The 25,038-nt window shown below is 43.8% G+C and overlaps 1 protein-coding gene across 1 annotated transcript in view; it reads right to left on the bottom strand.

Annotated features, from left to right (window-relative positions):
- The window catches only part of GALNTL6 (polypeptide N-acetylgalactosaminyltransferase-like 6), a 1,008,296-nt gene that overhangs the window by 73,831 nt on the left and 909,427 nt on the right, over window positions 1-25,038 (bottom strand). The window lies entirely within an intron of this gene.

Here is a 25,038-nt window from a genome sequence, read left to right as displayed (position 1 = left end):
ACTGGTTCAGGGATCAATGAGGGATCTTGGCAAGAGTGAGGAAGAACCGGCTGTTGTTTTCCCAGTCACAGTGAGAGAGCCCAGCAGGACTGAAACAAAGACCTTGTGTTCTGATGGTGTTTTGTGCCACCTGGAAGCCCAGGGAAACTCGTAATTCACGGCACAGTGAAGTTGGCTAAGGAGGCACCAAGGGGCCTTTGCAGGTGGAGCTGTGGGGGCAGAGAGCAAGGAGGCCGGCCCCTTAGAGGAAGGAGCATGGAGGCTCAGGGTAGGAGGCTCTGCGCGTTTGCCAGTTTTGAGGTTCAACAGGAAACGTCTATGCTCTGGGTCTCAGATTCCTCGCCTGAAAAAGGGACATAGAGTCATCTGTCCCTCCATCATGGGAGTGGTTTCAGGATTAAGTAACACCTGGGTTTCAGTATTCTCCCCTGGGAAATCCCATGGACAGAGGAGCCTGGTGGGCTGCAGTCCATGGGCTCACAAAAGAGTCTGAGCGGGTAACACTTTCACTTTTCGCTTGCCTTATTTTAAACACCCAACTGGTGTGAATATTGACCCTTTCCAGCTTCTCATTTGCACTGAGAAGATAAAATGAGCAGAAAGGCTGGGAACTCCACTAAGACCCAGAGACAAGTGACTCAAGTAACTAGGAATGTTTAGGAAAATTGTTTATCTTAAAAATTGCTACACTGTCCTAAATGAGACTATTCCTAATGGAATTGTACCTTTTTTTGTTTTGTTTTCTCAGTATGCACACCTCCAGCCTCCCTGGAGGGCCTCTCCCATCTGACTTTGTTCCCAACACTTGCCAACTCATCCTCCCTGGTCTCCTTGGTTAGCATGGGTAGGGCTCAGTTAAGTCAGCAAGAGACAGAGAAGACATGATGCCATAAAGACTACTCTGATTTTCTTTTTTTTTTTTAGGGTTTTTTTTTGTTTTTTGTTTTTTTTTTTTAGATGGACCATTTTTAAGGTCTTTATTGAATTTGTTACAATATTACTTGTTTTATGTTTTTTGTTCATGAGGCATGTGGGCTCTTAACTCCCTGAAAGGAGTCACTGTTAGTTGCTCAGTCTTGTCTGACTCTTTGCTACCCCATGGACTAGGTAGCCCATCAGGCTCTTCTGTCCATGGGATTCTCCAGGCAAGAAAACTGAAGTGGGTAGCCATTCCCTTCTGCAGGGGATCTTCCTGACCCAGGGATCAAACCAGGATCTCCTGCATTGTAGGCGGATTCTTTATCACTGAGCCACCAGGGAAGCCCCTTCACTCCCTGATCAGGGAGCAAACCTTCACCTCCTGCATTGAAAGGTGAAGTCTTAACCACTGGACCACCAGGGAAGTCCCAGGACTACTTTGATTTCTTGGTTGCCTCTGTGTTCCTTTCTAAGATTCCTGGCATGGAGGGCTTAAGAATTTCTCTCTGAGGGGTTATTATTTGCTATCATTGTGCTGCTTGCCACCTCATCAGCATTGCCTGGCCAAGAACATTTTCTTCTCCTCTGACTTCAGTTTACTTTGACAAATGATCAGAGTCAACATTATTTTGTAATAGTCTAACCCACTCCAGTATTCTTGCCTAGAAAATCCCATGGACAGAGGGGCCCAGCAGGCTACAGTCTATGGGGTCACAAAGTGTCAGACACGACTGAACGACTGAACATGCATGTGCACACACACACACACACACACACGCACGCACGCACATGTGCACACGGCCCTCACCATGGACTCTGAACTGCCTGATTTGTGAGGAGGCTCCTGCTGTGTTCTGGGACCAGGAAGCACAGGCACACGTGATACCCAAGTATGAGTCTTCAGTGTCACCTTGCCATTTACCATTCATTCTGACAAATGTTCTGCCTGAAATGCATTCTATTTTCATTTGTCCTTGGACAAGCAATTTTTATGATTAGCAACAAAGGCTCACAGATAGGATGGAAAAAAATCAGTTGGTAATATTAAAACTTTATTTATATTCGACTTTGATTTTTGGCTGTAGTTTCATTCTTTCTCATAAACTTCAATTATTATGTAAAGTGAAAATATTTAATTTTTACCTACTTTGTGCTTCTCAGATAAACAAGTATGAATAAAGGCAAGAAAATAGCAAAGAGCAGAGATGAAGAGGTAAATTACCCAGGAGTAACAAGGAAATGTTATGCATGCGTGCTCTGCTGCTGCTGCTGCTAAGTCGCTTCAGTCGTGTCCGACTCTGTGCAACCCCATAGACGGCAGCCCACCAGGCTCCCCCGTCCCTGGGGGAGCAAGAACACCCAGGCAAGAACACTGGAGTGGGTTGCCATTTCCTTCTCCAATGCATGAAAGTGAAAAAATAAAGTGAAGTCACTTAGTCGTGTCAGACTCCTAGTGACCTCATGGACTGCAGCTTACCAGGCCCCTCCATCCAGGCAAGAGTACTGGAGTGGGTTGCCATTGCCTCCGCCAGGGGGTCTTCCCAACCCAGGAATCAAACCTCTATCTCCTGCGTCTCCTGCGTTGCTGGTGGATTCTTTACCACTGAGCCTCCTAGGAAGCCCTTTTATTAAGTGGATGCATGCCTTAGAAATTCTGATAGCTTGCAACAAAGATGTGTCACTAAGTAATCTGTTTGACTTGGGTAAATAAACACTTTTAGACTACAGATTCTGTGAAGTTAGGGGTAGATAGTGTTTTTGTTTTAAATTAAAAGGCCCTGGCATGCTGCGATTCATGGGGTCATAAAGAGTCGGACACGACTGAGTGACTGAACTGAACTGAACTGAGTACATGTGTGTGCTCATCTGAGCTTGCTAACTGTGGAGTTATTAAAAGACCATTTATAAAATGAACATGAGTAAACTCCTAGCTCATGCATGTATCTGTTGATAAAGGCACTGAAATAGAAACAGTAGTTTAAAAAGCACTACTGCTAAAGGGTTTGCTGCTTTGGGTTTTTGAAATAGAAATAGGAATTCTTGTGAAAACTCTAAGAGGAATTGACCAGTTATATGCATTCAATTGGGAATGGCTGTAAGGGTCAGGATGAACGTTTGCCAGAAACAGCAGCACAAATAGTGAAAGAGGCAGGCGATGGCAGGTTGGAAGATGGTCCGCAACCTCAGGGAGGCTGCAGGCTCACTGACCTTGGAACCAGGCAGGTTGCTTTGGCATTATCACATCCTTTTCAAATGGAAATACTTGGTTGCAGATTAGGTTTGCTGCTTTCCCAAGCACTCCAAAGAAAGCCAGAAGATCATTGACATACGCCAGGGATAAGGTCAAATCATTGAGCCCTTTTTGGTTGCCTTTTCAGGAGATGGGAAAAGAGAACCAGCACAATAATTGCAAAAACTAATTGCCAGTGTCTCTCTAGCAATGAGTGTTATGTAACCATTTAGACAAACATATGAATCCTGACTGTTCTCTAATGTTCCGATGACTCATCAGACAGCCTCCACTGGAGACGCTCTGTTCTGAGTGCAGTTTTCCATCAGGAGGAAACTTTCTGAAGTGTCAACTATTGTAGTCAAGGAGCAGTCTAGAACAGTCCAGGTGACAGGTGAAATCATGTTGTTCTGAAGGCGTCATTCTGAAAATAACAAGACGCCATGTGACTCTTACACTGTCATTTTGAATTTGTAGTTAGTTTTGGGGAAAAGATTGGACCCTCAGCTGAGGAATATTTTAAGCAGTTGCAAGAAGCATTACATTGGCCTTTCATAGATTGTGGAATAAGTTCACCCACTACAGAAAATGGAATAATCACATACACATTTGAGCTCATCAGAATATTTGCATAGAAGCACATGTATTCAGGGGCTTCCCTGGTGGTGGCACAGTGGTAAAGAATCCACCTGCCAATGCAGGAGATGCAAGAGACAGGGGTTCAATCCCTGGGTAGGGAAGTTGCCCTGGAGGAGGGCATGGCAACCCATGTTAGTATTCTTGCCTGTGGAGAACCCCATAGACAGAGGAGCCTGGTAGACTATAGTCCATGGAGTTCACAGAGTCAGACACAGGTGGGTGCACACACACACACACCTACTTTCAAACACATGGAGGTGATGGAGTAGCAGCAGAGCGGTATTTCTCACTTAACACCGCTGGGAACACATGGACAGAATGGTGAAACTGACATCCCCAAATACATCTTGCCCGAGATGGTAATGAAGAGAATAGGGAATCAGTCTGGGCCCATCTGTCCTGAGATTACATAAGCATTGGTGGTGGTGCTAAGATGTTAAAAATTAGTTATAAACAGGAAGAAGGAGGACAGTATGGACACTGGGCGATCTATGCATGCCATCATTCTTTCCCAAACTATCAGGAGTTGGATGTAAAGGTTGCTTATATATGTGGGGCCACAATGATGTTGGGAAAGATTGAGGGCAGGAGGAGAAGGGGGCAACAGAGGTTGAGATGGCTGGATGGCATCACAGACTCAATGGATATGAGCCTGAGCAAATTCCAGGAGATAGTGAAGGACCGGGAAACCTGGTGTGCTGCAGTCCCTGGGGCTGCAAAGAGTCAGACTGAACAACAACAAGGTGTTAGGTGGGATTCCTGGTTTTTGAGACGTAAGTGAAATTGCGTTAATGTATTCCTGTCTTAGAAATTTGCATGGCTTCCCAGGTAAGCCAGTTTACACGTTCGTCCTTCACTTGGATGTCCTGTCTGGGATCCCTCCTTCCTTCCCTGGTGGTGTCCTGCCCAGGCTTGCTCTCTGCCCTGGCCATGTGAGCTTCATGGGTCTACATGCACTGTTTCTCACCTCTCAGACATGTATCTGACAGATAGCGGTTCTAGACTTGGGAGATGTGAGGGAGAGGCAGGCACGTAGCTGCCAATAGTAGGTTGGAAGCTTGGGCTTGTTTCATATTCTTTTTGTTTTAAAAAATACACATATTTGTTTATTTGGCTGGAATTGGTCTTAGTTGCTGCGTGTGGGATCTAGTTCCCTGACCAGAGGTTAAACCCAGTCCCCCTTCAGTGGGAGCGTGGTCTTAGCCACTGGGCCACCAGGGAAGTCCCTTCCTCCATATGCTTTAGCTCCTATAGAGAATTTCGTCCCGGACAAGATTTCCTCCCTGTCCTTTGCCCTCCTGACATGCTGTTTTCAAAACTTTCCTCGTGTCTCCTTTGCAGACAGAATATGGCATTTCTTCCTACTTTTATTACTGAGCACGTCAGCTTTCTCACTGTCTGTCTTGGTCTGTTCTGGCCTGATGCTGAGGTTTCCCTTTCCAGAACCAACACGTCCTTTCTAGGTGTTTTGTCTAACAAAGGTCCTTCCCCCACAAGAAGTCACACGGCCAGCTCTTGAATTACGCCCCCCTTACTTTTGGTTGTGTAAAGAGTTGGCTGCCCATCATCGAAGACATTCCACAGCAGGTCCCTAACTGTCCTCCCCAGTTTTATTCTCCTGCCTGGAACTCTGCTCAGGAGAGCTGCTCTGGCCCTTGCCCCTGTCTTTAATTAAACAAGGAGGCCCCTGTCCAGAGGTGGCTCTGATGCCTCAGTGGTCTGTGTGAGCCAACTGAAATGTGGCCTGTAAACGCCTCCAGTTTACAGAATCAACGCCTAATCAACGTGTGCGCACCGCGAACAACCAACCAGCTTTCAGCTATCACCCATCAGATTCTTCCTCTGCTTCTGCTGTTTCTCTGCCCCGTTTAAGTCTTTCCCCAGCTCCAGTGGGTGGACCCCTCCTAACCCCTTCCCATCTGGCGCTGCTTGATTGGAACTGATTTTTGCTCAGCTAAACTCTGAAAATTTGTTAATTCTTTGGCTATGCTGGGTCTTTGTTGCTGCGTGGACTTTTCCCTAGTTGCAGTGCACAGGCCTCTCGTTGCAGTGGCTTCTCTTGTTGCGGAAGACAGGCCATAGGCACACAGGGGTTCAGTGGTTGCGGCTCCTGGGCCCTAGAGCACAGGTTCGGTGGTTGTGGCTCATGGGCTTATTTGCTTCTCTGTGTGTGGAATCTTCCTGGATCAGGTATCAATCCCATGTCTCCTGCATTGGCAGGCAGATTGTTTACCCCTGATCCACCAGGGAAGCCCTTAGATAAACTCTTAAACATTTTAATTTATCTCAGTTTCTCTTTTTACACACAGAAACTGCTGATACTAAAAAATGTGTCTGGAATTCAGATTTCACCAGGCGCTTTGTGTTTTTGTTGGCAACCCTCCTCTTGATACTCATAATCTGCATGTACTGTGTACTCTGTGAATGTTTTTAAGTTGATTATGTGGTGGTGTCTGCAGAGTCTGGCATGTCTTGATGCTGTTGCCGGTACATAGTGAATGCTTTGCTTCCATGGAAGTTATTCTAGAGAGACTCTGAGTTCTCTCCAAGAGAAGCCTGCGATCACATAGCGGTGATCTGAATGTGCTTCCCAGTCCCACTGCTTTTCTGATGTGGGTCGGGGTGGGGTCCTGCTGGCCCTCTGTCAGTGGCTTCAGATAACAGCAGTGGGCTAGGAGGGTCCCCTGGAGAAGGGAACAGCTACCCACTCCATGAAAACCTCTGGGACCCACTTTGAATGGGTGGGCCCCCTTCCCCTTTGCCCCCTTGTCCACAGCACTCTCAGAGCTAGCGTGGAGCCCAACCCTGAGGTCCAGAGACAGAGACCTCCACCTACTTATTTTTCAGACTCAAGTTAACCAACAAGTTAATTCAGCTTAGCCATGTGGCGCCCTCACCTCTCGCTGCCAATTAGCACTGCCATTATCTGAAAGTGAAAGTCGCTCAGCCATGTCCCATGCTTTGTGACCCCGTGGACTGTAGTCTGCCAGGCTCCTCTGTCCATGGGATTCTCCAGACCAGAATACTGGAGTGGGTTGCCATTTCCTTCTCATACTTGTCGAATGACATGTGAAATAAAAGCTGTTATTTTGAGCACCTTCTGTGCATACAGCATTAAGAGTATGCACATTTTTTATGTCACCCCAATGGTTCCTTGTGTATAAACACGCCCCCCCTATTCAACACAAAGTGCTGTTCATCTCTTCTTTCTCTGTGTTGCTCAAATATTTATTTTTAAAAATATTTATTTGGTTACACTGGGTCTTTTGGGGTCTGATGGCTCAGATGGTAAAAAAACCTGCCTGCAATGCAGGAGGCCTGGGTTTGATCCCTGGGTTGGGAAGATCCCCTGGAGAAGGGAATGGTAACCCACTCCAGTGTTCTTGCCTGGGGAATCCTTTGGAGTCCATTGGATCACAGGGTGTTGGACACGACTGACAGAATAACACTTTTCACTTTCAATGGGCCTTTAGTTGTGGCATGTGGGATCTAGTTCCCTGACCAAGGGTCAAACCTGGGCCCCCTGCATTGGGAACATGGGGTTTTAGCCTCTGGACCACCAGGGAGGTCCCTGTTCAAATATTTATTAACTCACTTAACACAGTCAGCCCTGTATTAGAGGTCTTTAGAATTCAAGTCTTGTTTTTGGTGTGTTCTCCAGGACTACGTCTTTCCTTAATTCTAATGCTCATCAGGTCTTGGAATTGATATTTTCAGAGGAACACTTAATCACGTTGCAATCTCAGTTCATAAGAACGGATTTCACCTTTGACTGATCATTTTCATTGTGAGGCATGAGGAAAGTAGATATTTCTGTTACACCTGCTGCTTCACCAAATGCCATAAGTCTATCCACTAATTATTATTATTATTATTTTTTGCCAGCAACAGTTTAGACCCTATGGCTCCCTCATCCTGAAAACTTGATCCCTATTCAGTTTCTGAACATACTAAGTGGGGGCTGATTATTTCCCTGGCTGAGAAGCTGACCCACACATGTGAGTTACCTGGGCCACCTGACTGCAGCTGCTCGTTTCTTTATGGTGGGTGCAATCCTGTGTGCCCACTGGTGGGACTCCCGCTGCACAGGCTGTGCTAGTGTCCATATTAATCTATTGTATTATGGCGGGTTTAGTAATAGGTTTCTCTATCACTTGTTATTTTTTCCCAGTGATTTTTCCCAGAAACTGCTGGGTAGCCAGCAAAGCCAGCCTCACCCAGAGTTTATTTGTCACAGTCACTCCTCCAGCAAGGAACCACATCACTCTTCCAGAACGTTAAAAATTCTACTTAGATTTAAAGGCGTTTTTTTCCTCCCCTTTGAAGCCTAAAACACTTCAGTAGCTTCCGCGTCCCGCCCCAAAACCCTCTTATCATTGATGATGTGATAAATGTCATCATGGCTGCAGCTCAGAAGAGGATCTCTTTACAAGAGCCTCAACTCACTACAATTATTTAGCCCAGCGCTATTTTTCCTCTGATCTAAAGACTTCTTTGAAGTCGGTGGGACGCCTCCTGCATAAGGAGAGGATGGTTAATCCAGTCCTCAAAAAGAGACTTTTCCGACAGGCAGTTTCCTCTCTTTTCTTTACTAAGCCTGCATGAGCTGTTTGCAAGTGATTGCCTTCTCTTGACTGTTTTGATATAATTTAATTATACCTCTATTGTGATTTTTGGCTGAATATTTTGGATTATATGTTTCTGATAGCATTTAATATGGCCTTTAGATATAGAACAAACAACTCTCCAAATTGTTTAGCTGCCTACCTTATTAAAAATGCATGTAAACCTAATTGAAAATAGTTTTGTTGAGGAATAATTGATAGGCAATAAATTACTCATATTTTAAATTTTATTATTGTTTTTTAAATTATTTATTTATTGGCTGTGCTGGGTCTCTGTTGCTATGTGGACTTTTCTCTAGTCATGTTGAGTGGTGGCTCCTCTCTGGTTGCAGTGCATGGGCTTCTCATTGAGCTGGTTTCTCTTGCTGTGGCTCATGGGCTCTAGAGCACAGGCTCAGCAGTTGTGTGGTGCATGGACTTAGTTGCTCAGTGGAATGTGGGATCTTCCTGGACCAGGGGTCGAACCCATGTCTCTTGCATTGACAAGCGAATACTTTACTGTTGAGCCACCAGAGAAGCCCTAACTTTATTATTATTTAAAAAATTTATTTATTTATTTTGGCCACACCAGACAGGGATGCTAGTTCCCTGACCAGGGATTGAACCCATGCCCCCTGCAGTGGAAGCATGGGGTCTTAACCACTGGGTCTCCAGGGACATCCCAGCTACTCATATTTAAAGTGTACAGTTGACATGTGTGTTCCTGAAACCATCATTGCAAGCAAGATAATGAATATACCTATCACCTTCAATCATTTCCATATGTCACTTTAAAATCTCCCCATCTCCTTTCTTAAGTGCTTCTTCCATCCCCAGGCAACCACCGATCTATTTGAAAATTTTAAATTAAGCCTTCATATCTGTAAAACGGTTTTAGGTTCACAGCAAAGTTGGGGGGCAGGGACAAAGATTTCCCACTTATCCCTGGCCCCCTCCCATGCACAGCCTCCCCCACTATCCACACTCCCGCAGAGTGGGTTGTGTGTTACAGTGACACCCGATAAGCATGCAAAGTCCACAGCTTACATTGTGATGTTGTACACTGACCTACTTTTTGTCACCATAATTTAGTTTGCATTGTCTACACTTTTAAATATAATGATAAAATGTGTGCTCTTTTTGTCTGGCTTCTTTCACTGTGTGTAATTATTTTGAGGTTTACCCACATAATTGCATGTATTGCTTTTTATTACATTTCATAGAGTATGTATGGCTAGATCAAAATTTGTTTACCCATTTATGTACTAATGGACAACATAGAAATGCGAAAGATCAGAAGAGACTGCGTGAATAATTATTGTTGTTGTTCAGTTGCTAAATCATGTCTGACTCTTTCTGACCCCATGGACTGCAGCACACCAGGCTTCCCTGTCCCATATATGAATAATTATATACCAACAAGTTGGATAACCTAGAATAAATATATAAGTTTCTAGAAATGTAGAATCTACAAAGACTGAATCATGATGAAATAGAAAATATGAAGACTGATTACTAATAAGGAGATTGAATCAGTAATCAAAAACATTCCAACAAGCAAGACATTCCAATAGCCAGGGCCAGTGGCTTCACTGGTGAATTCCACCAAATATTCAAAAAATAATTGGTACCGATTATTCTGAAGTTTACTCCAAAATAGCAGAGAAGGGAACTCCTCCAAACTCATTTTACAAGGCCAGCATTACCCTGATACCAAAACCAGACAAGGAAGCCACAGGAAAAGAAAATTACAGGCCAATATCCCTGATGAACATAGATGCAAAATTCCTCAACAGAATATCAGCAAACCAAACTCAGCAATACATTAAAAGGATCGTATACTGTGATCAAATGGGATCTATTCTAGGAGTGCTGGGATGATTCAGCATTTGCAGATCAGTCAGTTTGATACACCACATAGCAAAATAAAGAATAAAAATCTTATGATCATCTCAATAGATGCAGAAAAAGCATTTGATAAATTTAACATCCATGTATAACATTAGATCAGTGCCAAAGTAATTGAGGTTAGTGCAGAAGTCAACCACAATTACTTTTGAACCTCAATTACTTTTGTACCAACTGCAGTTACTTTTGCACCAACCACAATTCCTATTACTTTTCCACCAATATAAACCCTAAAGACTCAGTAAAAAACTGTTAGGACTAATAAAAAAATTCAGTAAAGTTGCAGGATACAGAATCAATATACAAAAATCTGTTGCATTTCTATACACTAATAATGACCTATCAGAAAGAGAGATTTAAATAGAATCTCATTTACGATTGCAACAAAAGAATACAACACCTAGGAATAAATTAAACCAAGAAGATGAAAGACCTGTATTTTGAAAACTGTAAGATATTAACAAAAGGAAACGAAGATGACACAAATAAATGGACAAATATTCCATGCTCTTGATTGGAAGAATTTAACAGGCATACTTCTAAAATATTGCAGGTTTGGCTCCAGACCACCACGGTAAAGCAATGATCACAATGAAATAAGTCACATGAATTTTTGGTTTCCCAGTACATATAAAAGTTATGTTTATACTATAGTATATTATTTAAATTATACTATAGTTTATTAACTGTACAATACATACCTTGAGTAAAAATATTTTATTGCTAAAAATTACTAGCCATTTTCTGAGACTTCAGAGAGGCATAGACTTTTTGCTGGAGGAAGTTCTGGCCTTGCCGCTGGTGGCTGCTGACTGGTCAGGATGGTGGTTGCTGAGGGTTAAGAGTGGCTATGGCAATTTCTTAGGCTAAGAGCACAGTGAAGTTTGCCAGGGTGATTGACTTTCCTTTCACAAATGATTTCTCTGTGGCATGCAGTGCTATCGGACAGCATTGGTAAAACTTCACCTCCGAACTTTAAAATTGGAGTCAATCTTCTCAAAACCTGCCACTACTTTATCAACTGAGTTTATGTCATTTTATAAATCCTTTGGTGTCATTTCCCATGTGGTGCTAGTGGTAAAGAACTTGTCTGCCAGTGCAGGAGACATAAGGGATGTGGGTTTGATCCCTGGGTCCAGAAACTCCCCTGGAGAAGGAAATGGCAACCCACTCTAGTATATTCTTGCCTGGAAAATTCCGTGGACAGAGGAGCCTGGTGGGTTACAGTCCATGGGTTCGCAAAGAGTCAAGCCTGACTGAAGCTGACTTAGCATGCACAACATGCATTGGCAGAAGGACTCAGTTTCCTCTCTGGGGGCTTCTCTACAGAGCTGCTCGAGTTTCCTTGTCTTGACAGGGCAGCCAGATTTCCCCCAAACCACCCATCCAAGAGATCAAGGTGGAAACTAAAATAAGTGCCTTTTAAGACCTAGCTGCGGAATCTTCCCAGGTGCGCAGGGGTAAAGAATCCCCCTGCCAATGCAGGAGGTGCAAGAGATGCGGGTTCCAGCCCTGGGTCGGGAAGATCCCCCCGGAATGGGAAGTGGCAACCCACTCCAGTATTCTTGGCTGGAGAATCCCATGGACAGAGGGGCCTGGTGGGCTACAGTCTCTGGAGTCACAGAACAGTCAAACACGATTGACTGAGGACACTTGGAAGCAAAAAATAGGTGACAGGACAAAAAAGTATGCTTTCTGCTTTGCTTTATTTTTTTCATCCCTTAAGATCATATTAGGCTAAGACTGAGGGTCAGAATACGATGGAGTTATTATTTTTTTATTGAAAGATAATTGCTTTATAGAATTTTGTGGTTTTCTGTCATGCATCAACAAGAATCAGTCATAGGTACACCCATGTTCGATAGAGTTCTTTTTCATGACTTGGTATGAAAATTGTTGAAGGGAGTCCAAAAGAAACAGATGTTTCTGTGTCCCAGTGAGGAGCCACAGTGTGTATGGCCCACAGCCAGATGATGGCCATGCAGTCCAGATCTCTCCAGCATCCAAACAAGTTCTGGCACTTTGAGCACTGAAGTGCTGGTTTCTCTAGATAAGCACAACTAGCTGGAAGTTGATGCTCTTACTGTGAATGATGGTGGTGCTGTGGCTTCCCCAGTGACTTCACAGGCAGGGGACAGAGGCAGGTGGGGGTACAAGGCTAGGGGCCAATCTGGAGGGATGCAGAGTGGACCACTTCTGTCCATATATGTGAGCATGCAGAGGAAGCCTTTGGGGAATCCTAGAGAATGGCACCCCACTCCAGTACTCTTGCCTGGAAAATACCATGGATGGAGGAGCCTGGTAGGCTGCAGTCCATGGGGTCACTAGGAGTCGGACACGACTGAACGACTTCCCTTTCACTTTTCACTTTCATGCATTGGATAAGGAAATGGCAACCCACTCCAGTGTTCTTGCCTGGAGAGTCCCATGGACAGGGGAGCCTGGTGGCTGCCGTCTATGGGGTCACAGAGTCGACACGACTGAAGCGACTTAGCAGCAGCAGCAGAGACACCTGAAAATGGTTGGAAGGGCATTCATCTGGCAATCAAGCAAATGGTATCTCACTCTATCACAAAGGGAGTATAAAGGGCAGTGTGATCTCATTTGTGGATGATGACTGTTAATGCACACACACCTACTTATATATAAATCACAACCAGCATTTTCTAACCATCCGTCAAGGAGAGTATCAAGTGTCTTGTTCCCCCACAGTAAGCATTCCAACAAACTGTGGTTAAACTAAATGGTGCTAAACCATTGTTCCATCTGATATTAGAAGATCCTGTTTTATTTTCCATACTACTTTCAAAAAAAGCAAAAAAAAAAAAATCCTTTTAATAGCTCACACAGTGTTCTTATATTGCAAACGATATCTGTTTCAAAGTTTAGGCAACCTATGAAATCTTATTTTTATAAACTGTTTTCAAAATTAGAACACCAAGGGCATTCAGATGCCACAAAGCTGCCCATCGGTTTTTGACCATTTCTCAGTTTGCAGACTAGCATGTGGAATTGTTTTCTCCACCTCAAATGACATCACAAAGTGGACGTGAGCCTTCCCTGGTGGTCTGGTGGTTGGGAAGCGGCCCTCCAATGCAGCGGGTGCAGGTTTGATCCCTGGTCAGGGGGCTGAGGTCCCATGTGCCTTGTGGCCAAAAAACCACAGTCGTGGGCTGGAGGCAGTGTTGTGACAAATTAATTCATTGGATTTAAAAAAATGGTCCACATTTAACAAAGAATCTTTAAAAAAAGGAGATATGCTTGGGCTGAAATTTCAGTCAGAGATGAGATTCTTGCCATGAACTAATAAACTATGGGAAACAAGGGAGATTAGAATGGAAAGGACACAGCAGAGACCTCCAGCAGAGTGTCACTTTGCATTTACACATCTCAGGGTAAGAAGTTAATTTCTCCTAGTGAATCCCTCCCAGCCACGTGCTCCTGTGGCTTTATTGTCCAACTGAGGTCCCGAAAGGCAGAATCCGAGAGCGCCAGTGCTGCTCCCTCTTGCGAGAGTTGCATTTTTTTGGGGGGGGTGGGTTATGCAGATTGTGGTATGCTGAAATATTTTAATGTGCTTAAGTTTCAGCAGCTTAATTTTCTAGCAGCAGGGACCTATTTGTTTAGGCAAGCTTTCTCCTTTCTGAAGCTCCAATGGAGTTGTGAATGCAGGAAAATGTTCAGTTCTAATGGGGATAATGATGAAAATGCAATTATAAATTCCCCAGCCCACAGACAGGGCTCGCCAGGTTTGTTTCTCAAGTGCTTTGAAAAAAGAAACATCAATGAATGCTAGCTAACAAAAGGGTGCCAAGGTGCTCTAGGTAGAAGAAAGAGAAACCAAAAGCAGAGTGGGTAAGTTTGCATTGGAAAGTAAAAATAATCCCCAACTTAATTTTATTAAAAATGACAAGGTAAAAAACGATGATGGCCAATTATCATGTAAATATTCAGGATCCCTTCTTAAAGATTATGCATGCACGCTCAGTCACTAAGCCATGTCAGACTCTCTGCAGCCCATGGATTTCAGTCTGCCAGGCTCCTCTGTCATGGGATTTCTCAGGCAAGAATACTGGAGTGGGTTGTCATGCCCTTCTCCAGGGGATCTTCCTACCCAGGGATTGAACCCAGGTCTCCTGTGTCTTCTGCATTGACAGGCTAATTCTTAACCACTGAACCACCTGTCTCTAAAAAATCTTCCAATAGGGTGAACAAAAAACTGATGTGAAATGTTGGGTCTCACTCACTAGATAGACCAAGAAATCCTATATTGTCTCTAAAACTTGGAGATTGCTTAACTACAGCCTGTGTTTTACATTCGTGAAAATAGCAGATAATTGATTCACAAGTCAGCTGAGTGAGAACTTGGGGAGACAGAACTGAGAAATATCTGGAATGATTAAACGGAGCAAAATAATGTTGGGAAGAAGATTGCATTTACGGGAGTTTTTGGGGAAAATATGTAGAGAAAATAAACAAGAAGACCAGAAAAAGTTAGTTTTGAGCAATTTGGTGGGAAATGGCTGAGTTTTTAAGTAATATTGTCTTTACCTTGCATATTTTGTTCATGAAACTTCCAAATGGCAAGAGACTGTACCCATCAACAATTTGCTACTTCTCTCTATATCTCTCTCTCTTTTAAAAAATATTTATTTGGCTGCACCGGGTCTTAGTTGCAGCATTCAAACTTCGTTGTGGTGTTCAGGATCTAGCTCCCTGACCGGGGATTGAACCCATCCCCCTGCACTGGGAGCCTTAGCTACTGGAACACCAGGGAAGTCCCCCTCTTTCTTTTCTGGTGTCTGTGTTTGGTAAGAAAATTCTATGATTTACCTCAATATTGTTTAAATATTTTCAAGGCAGAGTGTGATTCTGCCGTTTTTCTTTTTTTGGTTTTTGTTGAAAGAATAGATAAAAACATGGATACATAAAAAAGGTACTGAGACTACTAGAGCTGGAATTAGGGAGTGAGTGAGGATCAAGTGGTAGGGAATACACTTGTGTTTCACATTTCCCCATCTCTTCTTCTTTGGTTCTTGGCAGATGGAATAATTGTACTTTTTCTCATAATCCTCATATGCAAAATAAGTGCTCAAAAAAGAAGCATCATTGAAGGGCTAGTACAATGCTGTGCTGGCAGAAGCTTATTTCTGGTAGGAAGTGTCCTTGGGTGAGGTGACATTCTATTACAAAGCAGAGGCTTGATTTAATTAAAAGGTCCAATGCTCTTGGTTTAGGATATGGGGCAAGGTGTATGCATTCTGCCTGGCACTTGGTAGGCACATGATAAATATTTATTGAAGAATTTCTGTGGCCTGAGCCTTATTTGTGGCTGGAGATGACATTTATCTTCATAGCATGCTATGGACTCATCAAATCTTAATGATTTATTGAATCATTATTGTCATGTAATAAAGTTATGATTGATTTTTAGGAAGGCTATCAGGAAAAATGATGAAATATTTATGAAAGATGCTTGGAATAAAAAATTCAATGTAGAGATTCCTCAAACAATTAAAAATTGAACTACTCCAGGATCCACCTATCCCACTTCTGAGTATTTATCTGAAGAATATAAAAATTCTAATTTGAAAAAATATATGCACCCTCATGTTCAACAAAGCATTATTTACAATAGCTAAGATATGGAACAACCTAAGTGCCCATCAACAAATGAAGAAATAAAACATGCAGTATATATACACAATAGAATATTACTCAGCCATAAAAAAGATGAAATCTTGCCATTTGTAACCTGGATGGACCGTAAGGGTATTATACTAAGTGAAATAAGTCAGATGGAGAAAGACAAATACCACATGATTCCACTTAGATGTGGAATATAAAAGCAAACACACAAAAAGACCAAGAATAAATGAATACACTAAACTAAACCAAAACAAACATGTGGACTCAGAGAACAGAGCAGGATCACAGAGGGGAATGGCCAAGATGACTAAAGAGGACCAACTATATGGTGATGGATGAAAACTGAATTTTTGGTGCTGAGACTGCAGTGAATACAAAAATAGAAATATAATGCTGTACACATGAAACTTACATAATGTTATATCAGCTTTACCTCAATGTAAAATAAATGTCAAGGGCTTCCCTGGTGGCTCAGTGGTAAAGAATTCACCTCCCAATGCAGAAGACACAGTTTCAATCCCTGATCTGGGCAGATTCCACTTGCCTTGGAGCTACTAAGCCCACAACTACTTTGCCTGTGCTCTAGAGCCTGGGAGCCACAGCTATGAAGCCTGCACGCCCTAGAGTCCATGCTCTGCAACAGGAGGAGCCACCACAGTGAGAAGCCTGTGCACTGTGACTAAAGAGCAGCTCCCGCTCGCTGAAGCTAGAGAAAAGCCTGAGAAGCAATGAGGACCCAGAACAGCCAGTGAATAAAATTATAAAAAATAAATAAAATTTAAAAGTTCCATCTAAATAGGGAATATTATATTCTGAAATATGTCCGGGAAGGGAGAGACATACATAATAACAGTAAGTAAACCGTCTTTAATTTTTGCCAAGAGTGCCGATTAGCCTTATTGCTCTTTTGGTTATACTGTAAGGAAGAATTAGAAGTAGTTACTGATTTGAGAGGAAGTGCTTCTGCATACAAGTCCTAGCCATTTATGAAGACCATCTTTTGGGAAGAATTCATCATCGTCTTCTGCTCTTGGGGAGGGGGAAGCCCACGATAGGTCACTGTGTCCCTGAACTTGAGGACAGTTCCAGATGGTGCATCTGGGTAACGAGGCTGGCTGCTGTTGGTGGCCAAGGCTGTAGTGTCACTGCTCATGCCTGCAGGGCATCTTCATGAGAGTCCACAGATGGACAGTCATCTGGGAGAAGGGTCGCTTTGTGGGGAGTGGGAGGTCGATTTCCCATTCATCACCATGCTGGCTGATTTCCTGACAACTTTATTTTCTGATATCAGACTAGTCCTTTTGGTCTTGTTCATGCTTTTTCTCAACGGATACATTCTTCTGAGATAAACAAAGGAACATGTCTGCGTATGTCAGCTATTGCTTGCTATTTCAGCTACTCTGGCAAGGTCGCTGACACCACGGTGCACAGGAAAGTGCTCACTGATGGACTTGGGGTGGTCTTGCTTTGACACTGAAGCCCTGCTCCTCCCCTTGCCTTCCCTCTTGTTGTTGTTGGTCAATTGCTAAGTTGTGTCTGACTCTTTGAGACCCCATGGACTATACCTGCCAGGCTCCTCTGTCCGTGGGATTTCCCAGGCAAGAATACTGAAGTAGGTTGCTGTTATCTTCTCCAGGGGATCTTTCCAACCCAGGGATTGAACTCGTGTCTCCTGCGTTGACAGGTGGATTCTTTACCACTGAGCCACCAGGGAAGCCACCTCCATCAATTCAAGGGTCTGAGATGATCTATGGGATCAGTGGGGCTGGATGTCCCCAGAGATGTGGCACCAGGAGAAAGTCACCCCAGGAAACACATCAGAAAGTCACTCACAGCTGACAAAGGCAAGACAGCTCTGTCCACCACACAAACAAAGCATAATAACCACAGGAAATATTCACACCTCGTTGAATCCTGCTAAGAAACCCTAAGTAAATATATAAAGTCAAAATATCTGTAATATCCGTGTGGATCACAGTGTAGCCTATAGGATCATTAAATGGATAATTTGTTATTATAGAACATATATCACTATATATTAATAGATGAAATTATGCTAAATATTACTTAGGAGACCTACTTTCTCTTCTGTTAAATCAAAATGCCAGCCATACTGTTGTAAACCCTATACAAATGTTTATCCTTAAGTAAATGATGTAAGACACCAATTTCATTCCATTGTGAGTCTGACGGTTTTACTTAACCCTTCTGATGTTGGGATTGTCACATACGGGGTGTAGGACTGCGTGGATTTCCTATCCCTCTTGGGGCTGCTAGTTATGAAAAATGAAGGTTTGTGCTCATCCAGTTCATCGTTTCTACTTCCAGGGCCTAGCACAGTGCCCTACTTGACAAGTTGTTTTTTTTTTTAATGAAAATTTCTTTGTTTTTTTTTTTAATGAAAATTTATTGGTGAAGAAAATCTGGCAAATATATATATATATTTCAGTGGGCTCTGAGAATTGTGGTCTGAAAGTCTGTGCACATCTCCTAGGTCTGGTTCTTCCTGAGCAGTGGTTGCTTGTAAGCCAGCTTGTCTAAATCCAGCCTCAGACCCGTCCCTTTCTTTGGCCCCGGTGTCTGTGTGGGTATCATCATTCCTTCGTCTCGCCCCTGTGTCTGTTTTTGCACAGTGTGGTAAAGCCATGAAAATCTCTTAGGAAGTTTTCTTTAGAGATGCTTCTTGCGTTCAAAACGCTACCTTCTTTAGTCTTTCTCTCCTTTAATATTGACCTGCTGGTTGATCTCTCCATTTTACCCCTTCTCTTTTTATCCAGGCACTTCCTGTTCAGAAATCGAGAGTGCCTCCCTGCAGTCTGTAGGGAGAAGGCACACGCCTTGGTCTGCCTTCTAGGGGACCCTGCACCTGGTTTAACTGCAGCAGCTCAGTTGTTCGTCACTCTCCACGTACCTGGCCCTCTGCACCTGCAGAGCCTGCCCACAACTCCCGGCCTTCCTGTTTGCTGTTAGCCCTGGACAGACAGTCCCCGCTCTGCTCACTGGACGTTTAACCTCTGTCCCCTTTAATGTGAGTTACATTCTCAAGCGTCATAGGTCATGCTGCACAATAAATTATTATGGGGATTTGACTTCGGCTTCACAGTTCTTATCCTGAAATTTGGACAATGGTGGCCTTAAAATGCAAGATGAAATTTAAAAAGGAAAAATTATGGTTGATGGTAAAACACAAACAGATATAGAACCCCAATTTGGGCATCCCTTAGACACTTAGAGTGAGAGCTGCTGACTTAAAAAATAGTCACAACCTGAAAGTTGAGACTTATGTTTTATTCTGTGGAAATTTCTAGGACTTAAGCCCAAGAGGCAGCATCTCAAGTAACCCTGAGAGAACTGCTCCAAGGAGGTGGCAAGGGGGGAGACTCAGAATATATAGGAGTTTTGCAACAAAGGGCAGGTAGTCTGAATATCAAGAGATAATTAAAGAAACCCAGATGTCTTAAGGAATTTAGCGCTTTGCTGTATATGGGATGATGCACAAGTCTGGGCTCACTGCAATCTGTCCTTTCATATGCACCTCACATCTGGGGCCAGCGCACTGTGATTTGCACATCCTGAGCGCCTAGGTGCTCCCTGTTGGGAGTGGCAGCAGCCTGGCAGCTGTTGATGGCAGGTATTTTTCTCCTTCCTGAGTTCCCTGGAGGGCTGGGATCACTGATGAGTGTGACATCCTTGTTTATAGATATGGCAAGAAGTATTCCAGTTCTCAGGGTTGGCGTCAACTTTGTCTCCCACATGGCCACGTGAACCTCTGGGACCCCCACCCACAGGTGCAGGGCTGCCTGCTCTGCAAGGGGCCCCCTGGGGACATGCCCTGGCCATGTGCTCTGTGGGGACCACACTGTGCTTGCATCAGCTGGCATGTTTAGCTGTGGAATGGTGGGTCTGCTACTATCATGTTGCCTGCCCCAAGTCCAAGGGCGTGATGGCCCCAAACACACCGTCACACTGAGGCGCTTGTAATGGTTTCTGCAGAGCATGTGGCTCATGTCACAGCCTGTCACGGGGGAGGGTCTTCTCGGAGGGTGAACACCCTCTGCCACTCAGTCACTTGGCTGTGCCATCCAGCTGCTCTTGCCTCCATGTGTAGGACAGTTGGTGCCATCCCAAGGAGGGGATGCCTGTCACCTTGGCCCTGGGGACACTCGGATCCCCCTGCAGCACTAGGGGTGGGCAGCCCTTCCCGCAGGGACTGGCTGTTTGTTCCTGGTGAGATGGTGCTACAACTGTGCTTGGCGTACTGACCCTCGACCCTGAGCCAGGGCGGGAGAACATCTGGTTACCAGATGAAGCGGCATTGTAGGGTGTGATGTCCCAGCTTTTTGCTTTGTGTGGGAACTGACATAGGCAGGTTCTAATTTTTAATTTTGCCAAATAAGGGCATTAATGAAAATCTACTCATCTCATATTCTGTCATAAGAGGAAAAAAAAAGCCTAAAATTACTGCATGAGATGTTATTAAATGGAATAGATTTAGCTTTGTGATTCTTACTTTCCTCCGTTCACTGAGACTGGGTGAGAACTGGTCCAGGAACGGGTGCCCTGGTCCTAAGTTTGGGAACCATGATTCTGTGACCCATGTTCATTTAGTGGAGTTTTAGGTCCTCTTTTAGTTTGGTAACTAGGGCACCCTCTCCCCCTCCTCCTTCCCCTACCATACACGTCTTTGCAACACCTTCAAACTACTGGCTGTGATGGCTTGTCCTCTAATTATTTCCTGTGTGGATATCTTGTCCCTTCCGGCCGAACTGTGATGCTAGGTAAACAGAAGGCACTGAATAGCTAATCGTTCGAATTTATTTCTGTAACATATGCTGGTCTGCTGTTTGGAGGACTGCAGGCTACTGATGTGTGTTGTGGGTCTGTGTGTGTGTGTTTGGAAGTCAGCTGGAGTCCTCCATATGCATAGGAACATAAATGAAGGATGCACATTTTTGAAGAATGAGGGGCTTCTCAGGTGGCACTAGTGGCAAAGAACCCACCCGCCAATGCTCGAGGTGGGAGAGACGTGGGTTCAATCCCTAAGTCAGAAATATGCCCTGGGAGGAGGACATGGCTACCCGCTCAGTATTCTTGCCTGGAGAATCCCATGGACAGAGCAGCCTGGAGAGTTGCAAAGAGTCAGACACGACTGAAGCGACTTAGCACGAAGCACAAAAGCTCTGCCATAAGAAAACAAGCCCGTGGAGCTTTCTCCATCTTTCTCTCTGTTTCCTGCAAATCTGGAAGGATGGACTCCCTGTTTCATGGGTGTGGCCCTACATGTGAGCCTCTTCAAGCTCCCCTCATTTTTGATGATTTAATGATTCTGCAGGGTGTAGCCAGTAGCTGAGATTCTTCCACAAAATATCAGAATTGTTTTTCATTTTAATGTTTTTTATTTTTAAAACATCATAAAATATTTCTCAGAGTGACAGCTGAGCTTCAATATTTATGACTTTCTGATTGCTCTAGCAGTTTAGAAAAAAATTTAAAAATGAGCCCTCAAGTAAAATTTAAGTGGAAAAGATTAAAATTCAGAATTATGGACTTTTAAATATTTGAATAAACACTCTTGGCTGGGAAATTTTATGTGCCAGTCCTGGTTTCCTTACACTTGACAGTCCTTGAAAAAGGACTGAAATTCTTTCTTGAAAATATATAGACCGTGTTATTTTTGGAAGATAAACTTTTCTGTGTCAGCACAACTCCCCGTACCCCTAAAACTGTCCACCTGCCCACCCCCAGCTTCTAGACTTCTACTTTTGGCTAAAAACCAAGCACAGGTGGGGAGCACGTGAGTGGGTGAGATGGGTAAGTGACAGAACATCATTATCTTTGGGGTGTTTTAAACTGACACCCACACGGCTGACTTATCGGTATGTGCTCAACACTGTTCAGTCACTTCCATTTTGGGACATTCTCATTGTTTTCCCGAATGAGTTTTCAGGTTCAAATGTATTAAGTCTTAAGACTAAATTAGATTCTCTTTCCTTACCCCAAATGCAGCTGTTTAATTGCTTTGTGATTTTGTGATTGGTTTCTCTTCTTCAAATAATATGTTTCTCTAATGATTTAATAGATTATGTTATTCATGCCTGATTAATCTTTTAGGAGGGAAGAATAACCTGTCTCCCTCCCTTCATGGTGTATGTAGTGTAACTTTATTACTATCAATTCAAGCTGCCATAAGAGAGGTTATGGATATGCCTGAGAAAATAGACACCATTGAGACAAATAATCTCAGAAGGGGAATAAGGCAGGATCCTCTCTCCCCAAAAGAGACTCACTATAAATGAGAATTTTATTAAACTTCATTAAAATGTTTACATCTTAATAAGACCTGAGACCTGTGGCATTTTATTGTCTTAGTTTTTTTCTCTTTCATTCATTCTTTCAACACATCTTCTGAGTGACACTGACCCTTGTCCTAGGTGCTGGGAGAATAGTAGCAAATAACTCCAAGAAAAGTTCTGGCTTTGTGAATTCTATGAACTTTTTTTTTTTTTTTTAATAAAAAGCTTACTGTATGAGCTTACTGAAGTTTATATAAAAGACTTGATTATATATTGCAGCCTTATTATTAAAGAAGCAAACGTGACTCATCTGAGATTAGATTCTTAGGGGAGCATAGTGCAGAGGGTGGTGGTAAAAGACCCCTTTTCTAGACCTGGGGTCCGAGCGGTGGTGGGTATACATTGTGGAGCCTGAAAGTGACCAAGGGGCGAAGAGAAGGGACATGGGAAACAGGAAATGTCAGTGTTGTTTACAGTAGGTATTGTGACCACATTCTCCCAAACATTCTAAACAGCAGAGGAGAAAATCATCCTTGTGTTTGGTCCAAGAAAAAGGTTTTACTCAAAACAGTATCTAAAAAAAATGTTGGACTTGGTCAATTTTGGGATTTTGCACATGAGGCAAAACCTTAAGCAGAGCCGACCTTGTGTGCATGAATGCTACAGTTCTGAATGAGAAGAAGGCAGAGTTGGGGAATACCTCTCTCATCTCCCATTTACCCTTTTCTGCCTCTGACTTACTTATCCTTACCCTCAGCCCCCATGGCAGGGTTTAGACCTGGGATTCTCAAGGGCTTCCCTTGTAGCTCAGTAGGTAAAGAATCTGCCTGCAGTGCAGAAAACCCGGGTTCGATCCCTGGGGTGGGAAGATCCTCTGGAGAAGGAAATGGCAACCCACTCCAGTATCCTTGCTTGGAAAATCTCAGAGACAGAGGAGCCTGATGGGCTATAGTCCACGGGGTGGCAAAGAGTCAGGCATGACTGAGCGACTAACACTTACCTAAACCCCTACTTAGAAATGAGCCACTCTGCTAAGCTTCAGTTTCCTCATCTAGGAAATAAAAATAAGAATACTAGCTTCAGAAGGTGCAAGTGAAGATTAGTTATAATCATACTGGTGCTTTGTACTCAGTCGGGTCCAACTCTTTGTGACTCCATGGACTGTAGACCACCAGGCTCCCCTATCCATGGAATTCTCCACGTAAGAATACTGGAATGGGTTGCCATTCCCTTCTGTAGGGGATCTTCCCGACCCAGGCATTGAACCCAGGTCTCCCACATTGCAGGCAGATTCTTTACCATCTGAGTCACCGTTCAGTTCAGTTCAGTCGCTCAGTCGTGTCTGACTCTTTGCAAACCCATGAATCACAGCACGCCAGGCCTCCCTGTCCATCACCAACTCCCGAAATTCACTCAAACTCATGTCCATAGAATCAGTGATGCCATCCAGCCATCTCATCCTCTGTCGTCCCCTTCTCCTCCTGCTTCCAATCCCTCCCAGCATCAGGGTCTTTTCCAGTGAGTCAACTCTTTGCATGAGGGGGCCAAAGTATTGGAGTTTCAGCTTCAACATCAGCCCCTCCAATGAATACCCAGGACTGATCTCCTTTAGGATGGACTGGTTGGATCTCCTTGCAGTCCAAGGGACTCTCAGGAGTCTTTTCCAACACCACACTTCAAAAGCATCAATTCTTCGGTGCTCAGCTTTCTTCACAGTCCAACTCTCACATCCATACATGACCACAGGAAAAACCATAGCCTTGACTAGATGGACCTTTATTGGCAAAGTAATGTTTCTGCTGTTGAATATGCTATCTAGGTTGGTCATAACTTTCCTTCCAAGGAGTAAGTGTCTTTTAATTTCATGGCTGCAGTCACCATCTGCAGTGATTTTGGAGCCCAAAAAAACAAAGTCTGACACTGTTTCCACTGTTTCCCCATGTATTTCCCATAAAGTGATGGGACCGGATGCCATGATCTTCATTTTCTGAATGTTGAGCTTTAAGCCAACTTTTTCACTCTCCTCTTTCACTTTCATCAAGAGGCTTTTTAGTTCCTCTTCACTTTCTGCCATAAGGGTGGTGTCATCTGCATATCTGAGGTTATTGGTATTTCTCCCAGCAGTCTTGATTCCAGCTTGTGCTTCTTCTAGCCCAGCATTTCTCATGATGTACTCTGCATATAAGTTAAATAAGCAGGGTGACAATCTACAGCCTTGACGTATTCCTTTTCCTATTTGGAACCAGTCTGTTGTTCCATGTCCAGTTCTAACTGTTGCTTCCTGATCTGTATATAGGTTTCTCAAGAGGCAGGTCAGGTGGTCTGGTATTGCCATCTCTTTCAGAATTTTCCACAGTTTATTGTGATCCACACAGTCAAAGGCTTTGGCATAGTCAATAAAGCAGAAATAGATGTTTCTGGAACTCTCTTGCTTTTTCCATGATCCAGCAGATGTTGGGAATTTGGTCTCTGATTCTTCTGCCTTTTCTAAAACCAGCTTGAACATCTGGAAGTGCACGGTTTACGTACTGCTGAAGCCTGGCTTGGAGAATTTTGAGCATTACTTTACTAACGTGTGCTGCTGCTGCTGCTAAGTCTCTTCAGTCATGTCTGACTCTATGCGACCCCAGAGAAGGCAGCCCACCAGGCTCCCCATCCCTGTGATTCTCCAGGCAAGAATACTGGAATGGGTTTCCATTTCCTTCTCCAATGCATGAAAGTGAAAAGTGAAAGTGAAGTCGCTCAGTCGTGTTGGACTCTTAGTGACCCCATGGACTACAGCCCACCAGGCTCCTCC

This window comes from Bison bison, unplaced genomic scaffold (genome assembly GCF_000754665.1).
Source record: "Bison bison bison isolate TAMUID 2011002044 unplaced genomic scaffold, Bison_UMD1.0 scf7180017864143, whole genome shotgun sequence".
Taxonomy (NCBI): domain Eukaryota; kingdom Metazoa; phylum Chordata; class Mammalia; order Artiodactyla; family Bovidae; genus Bison; species Bison bison.
This window is presented reverse-complemented; position numbering and strand designations above follow the sequence as displayed.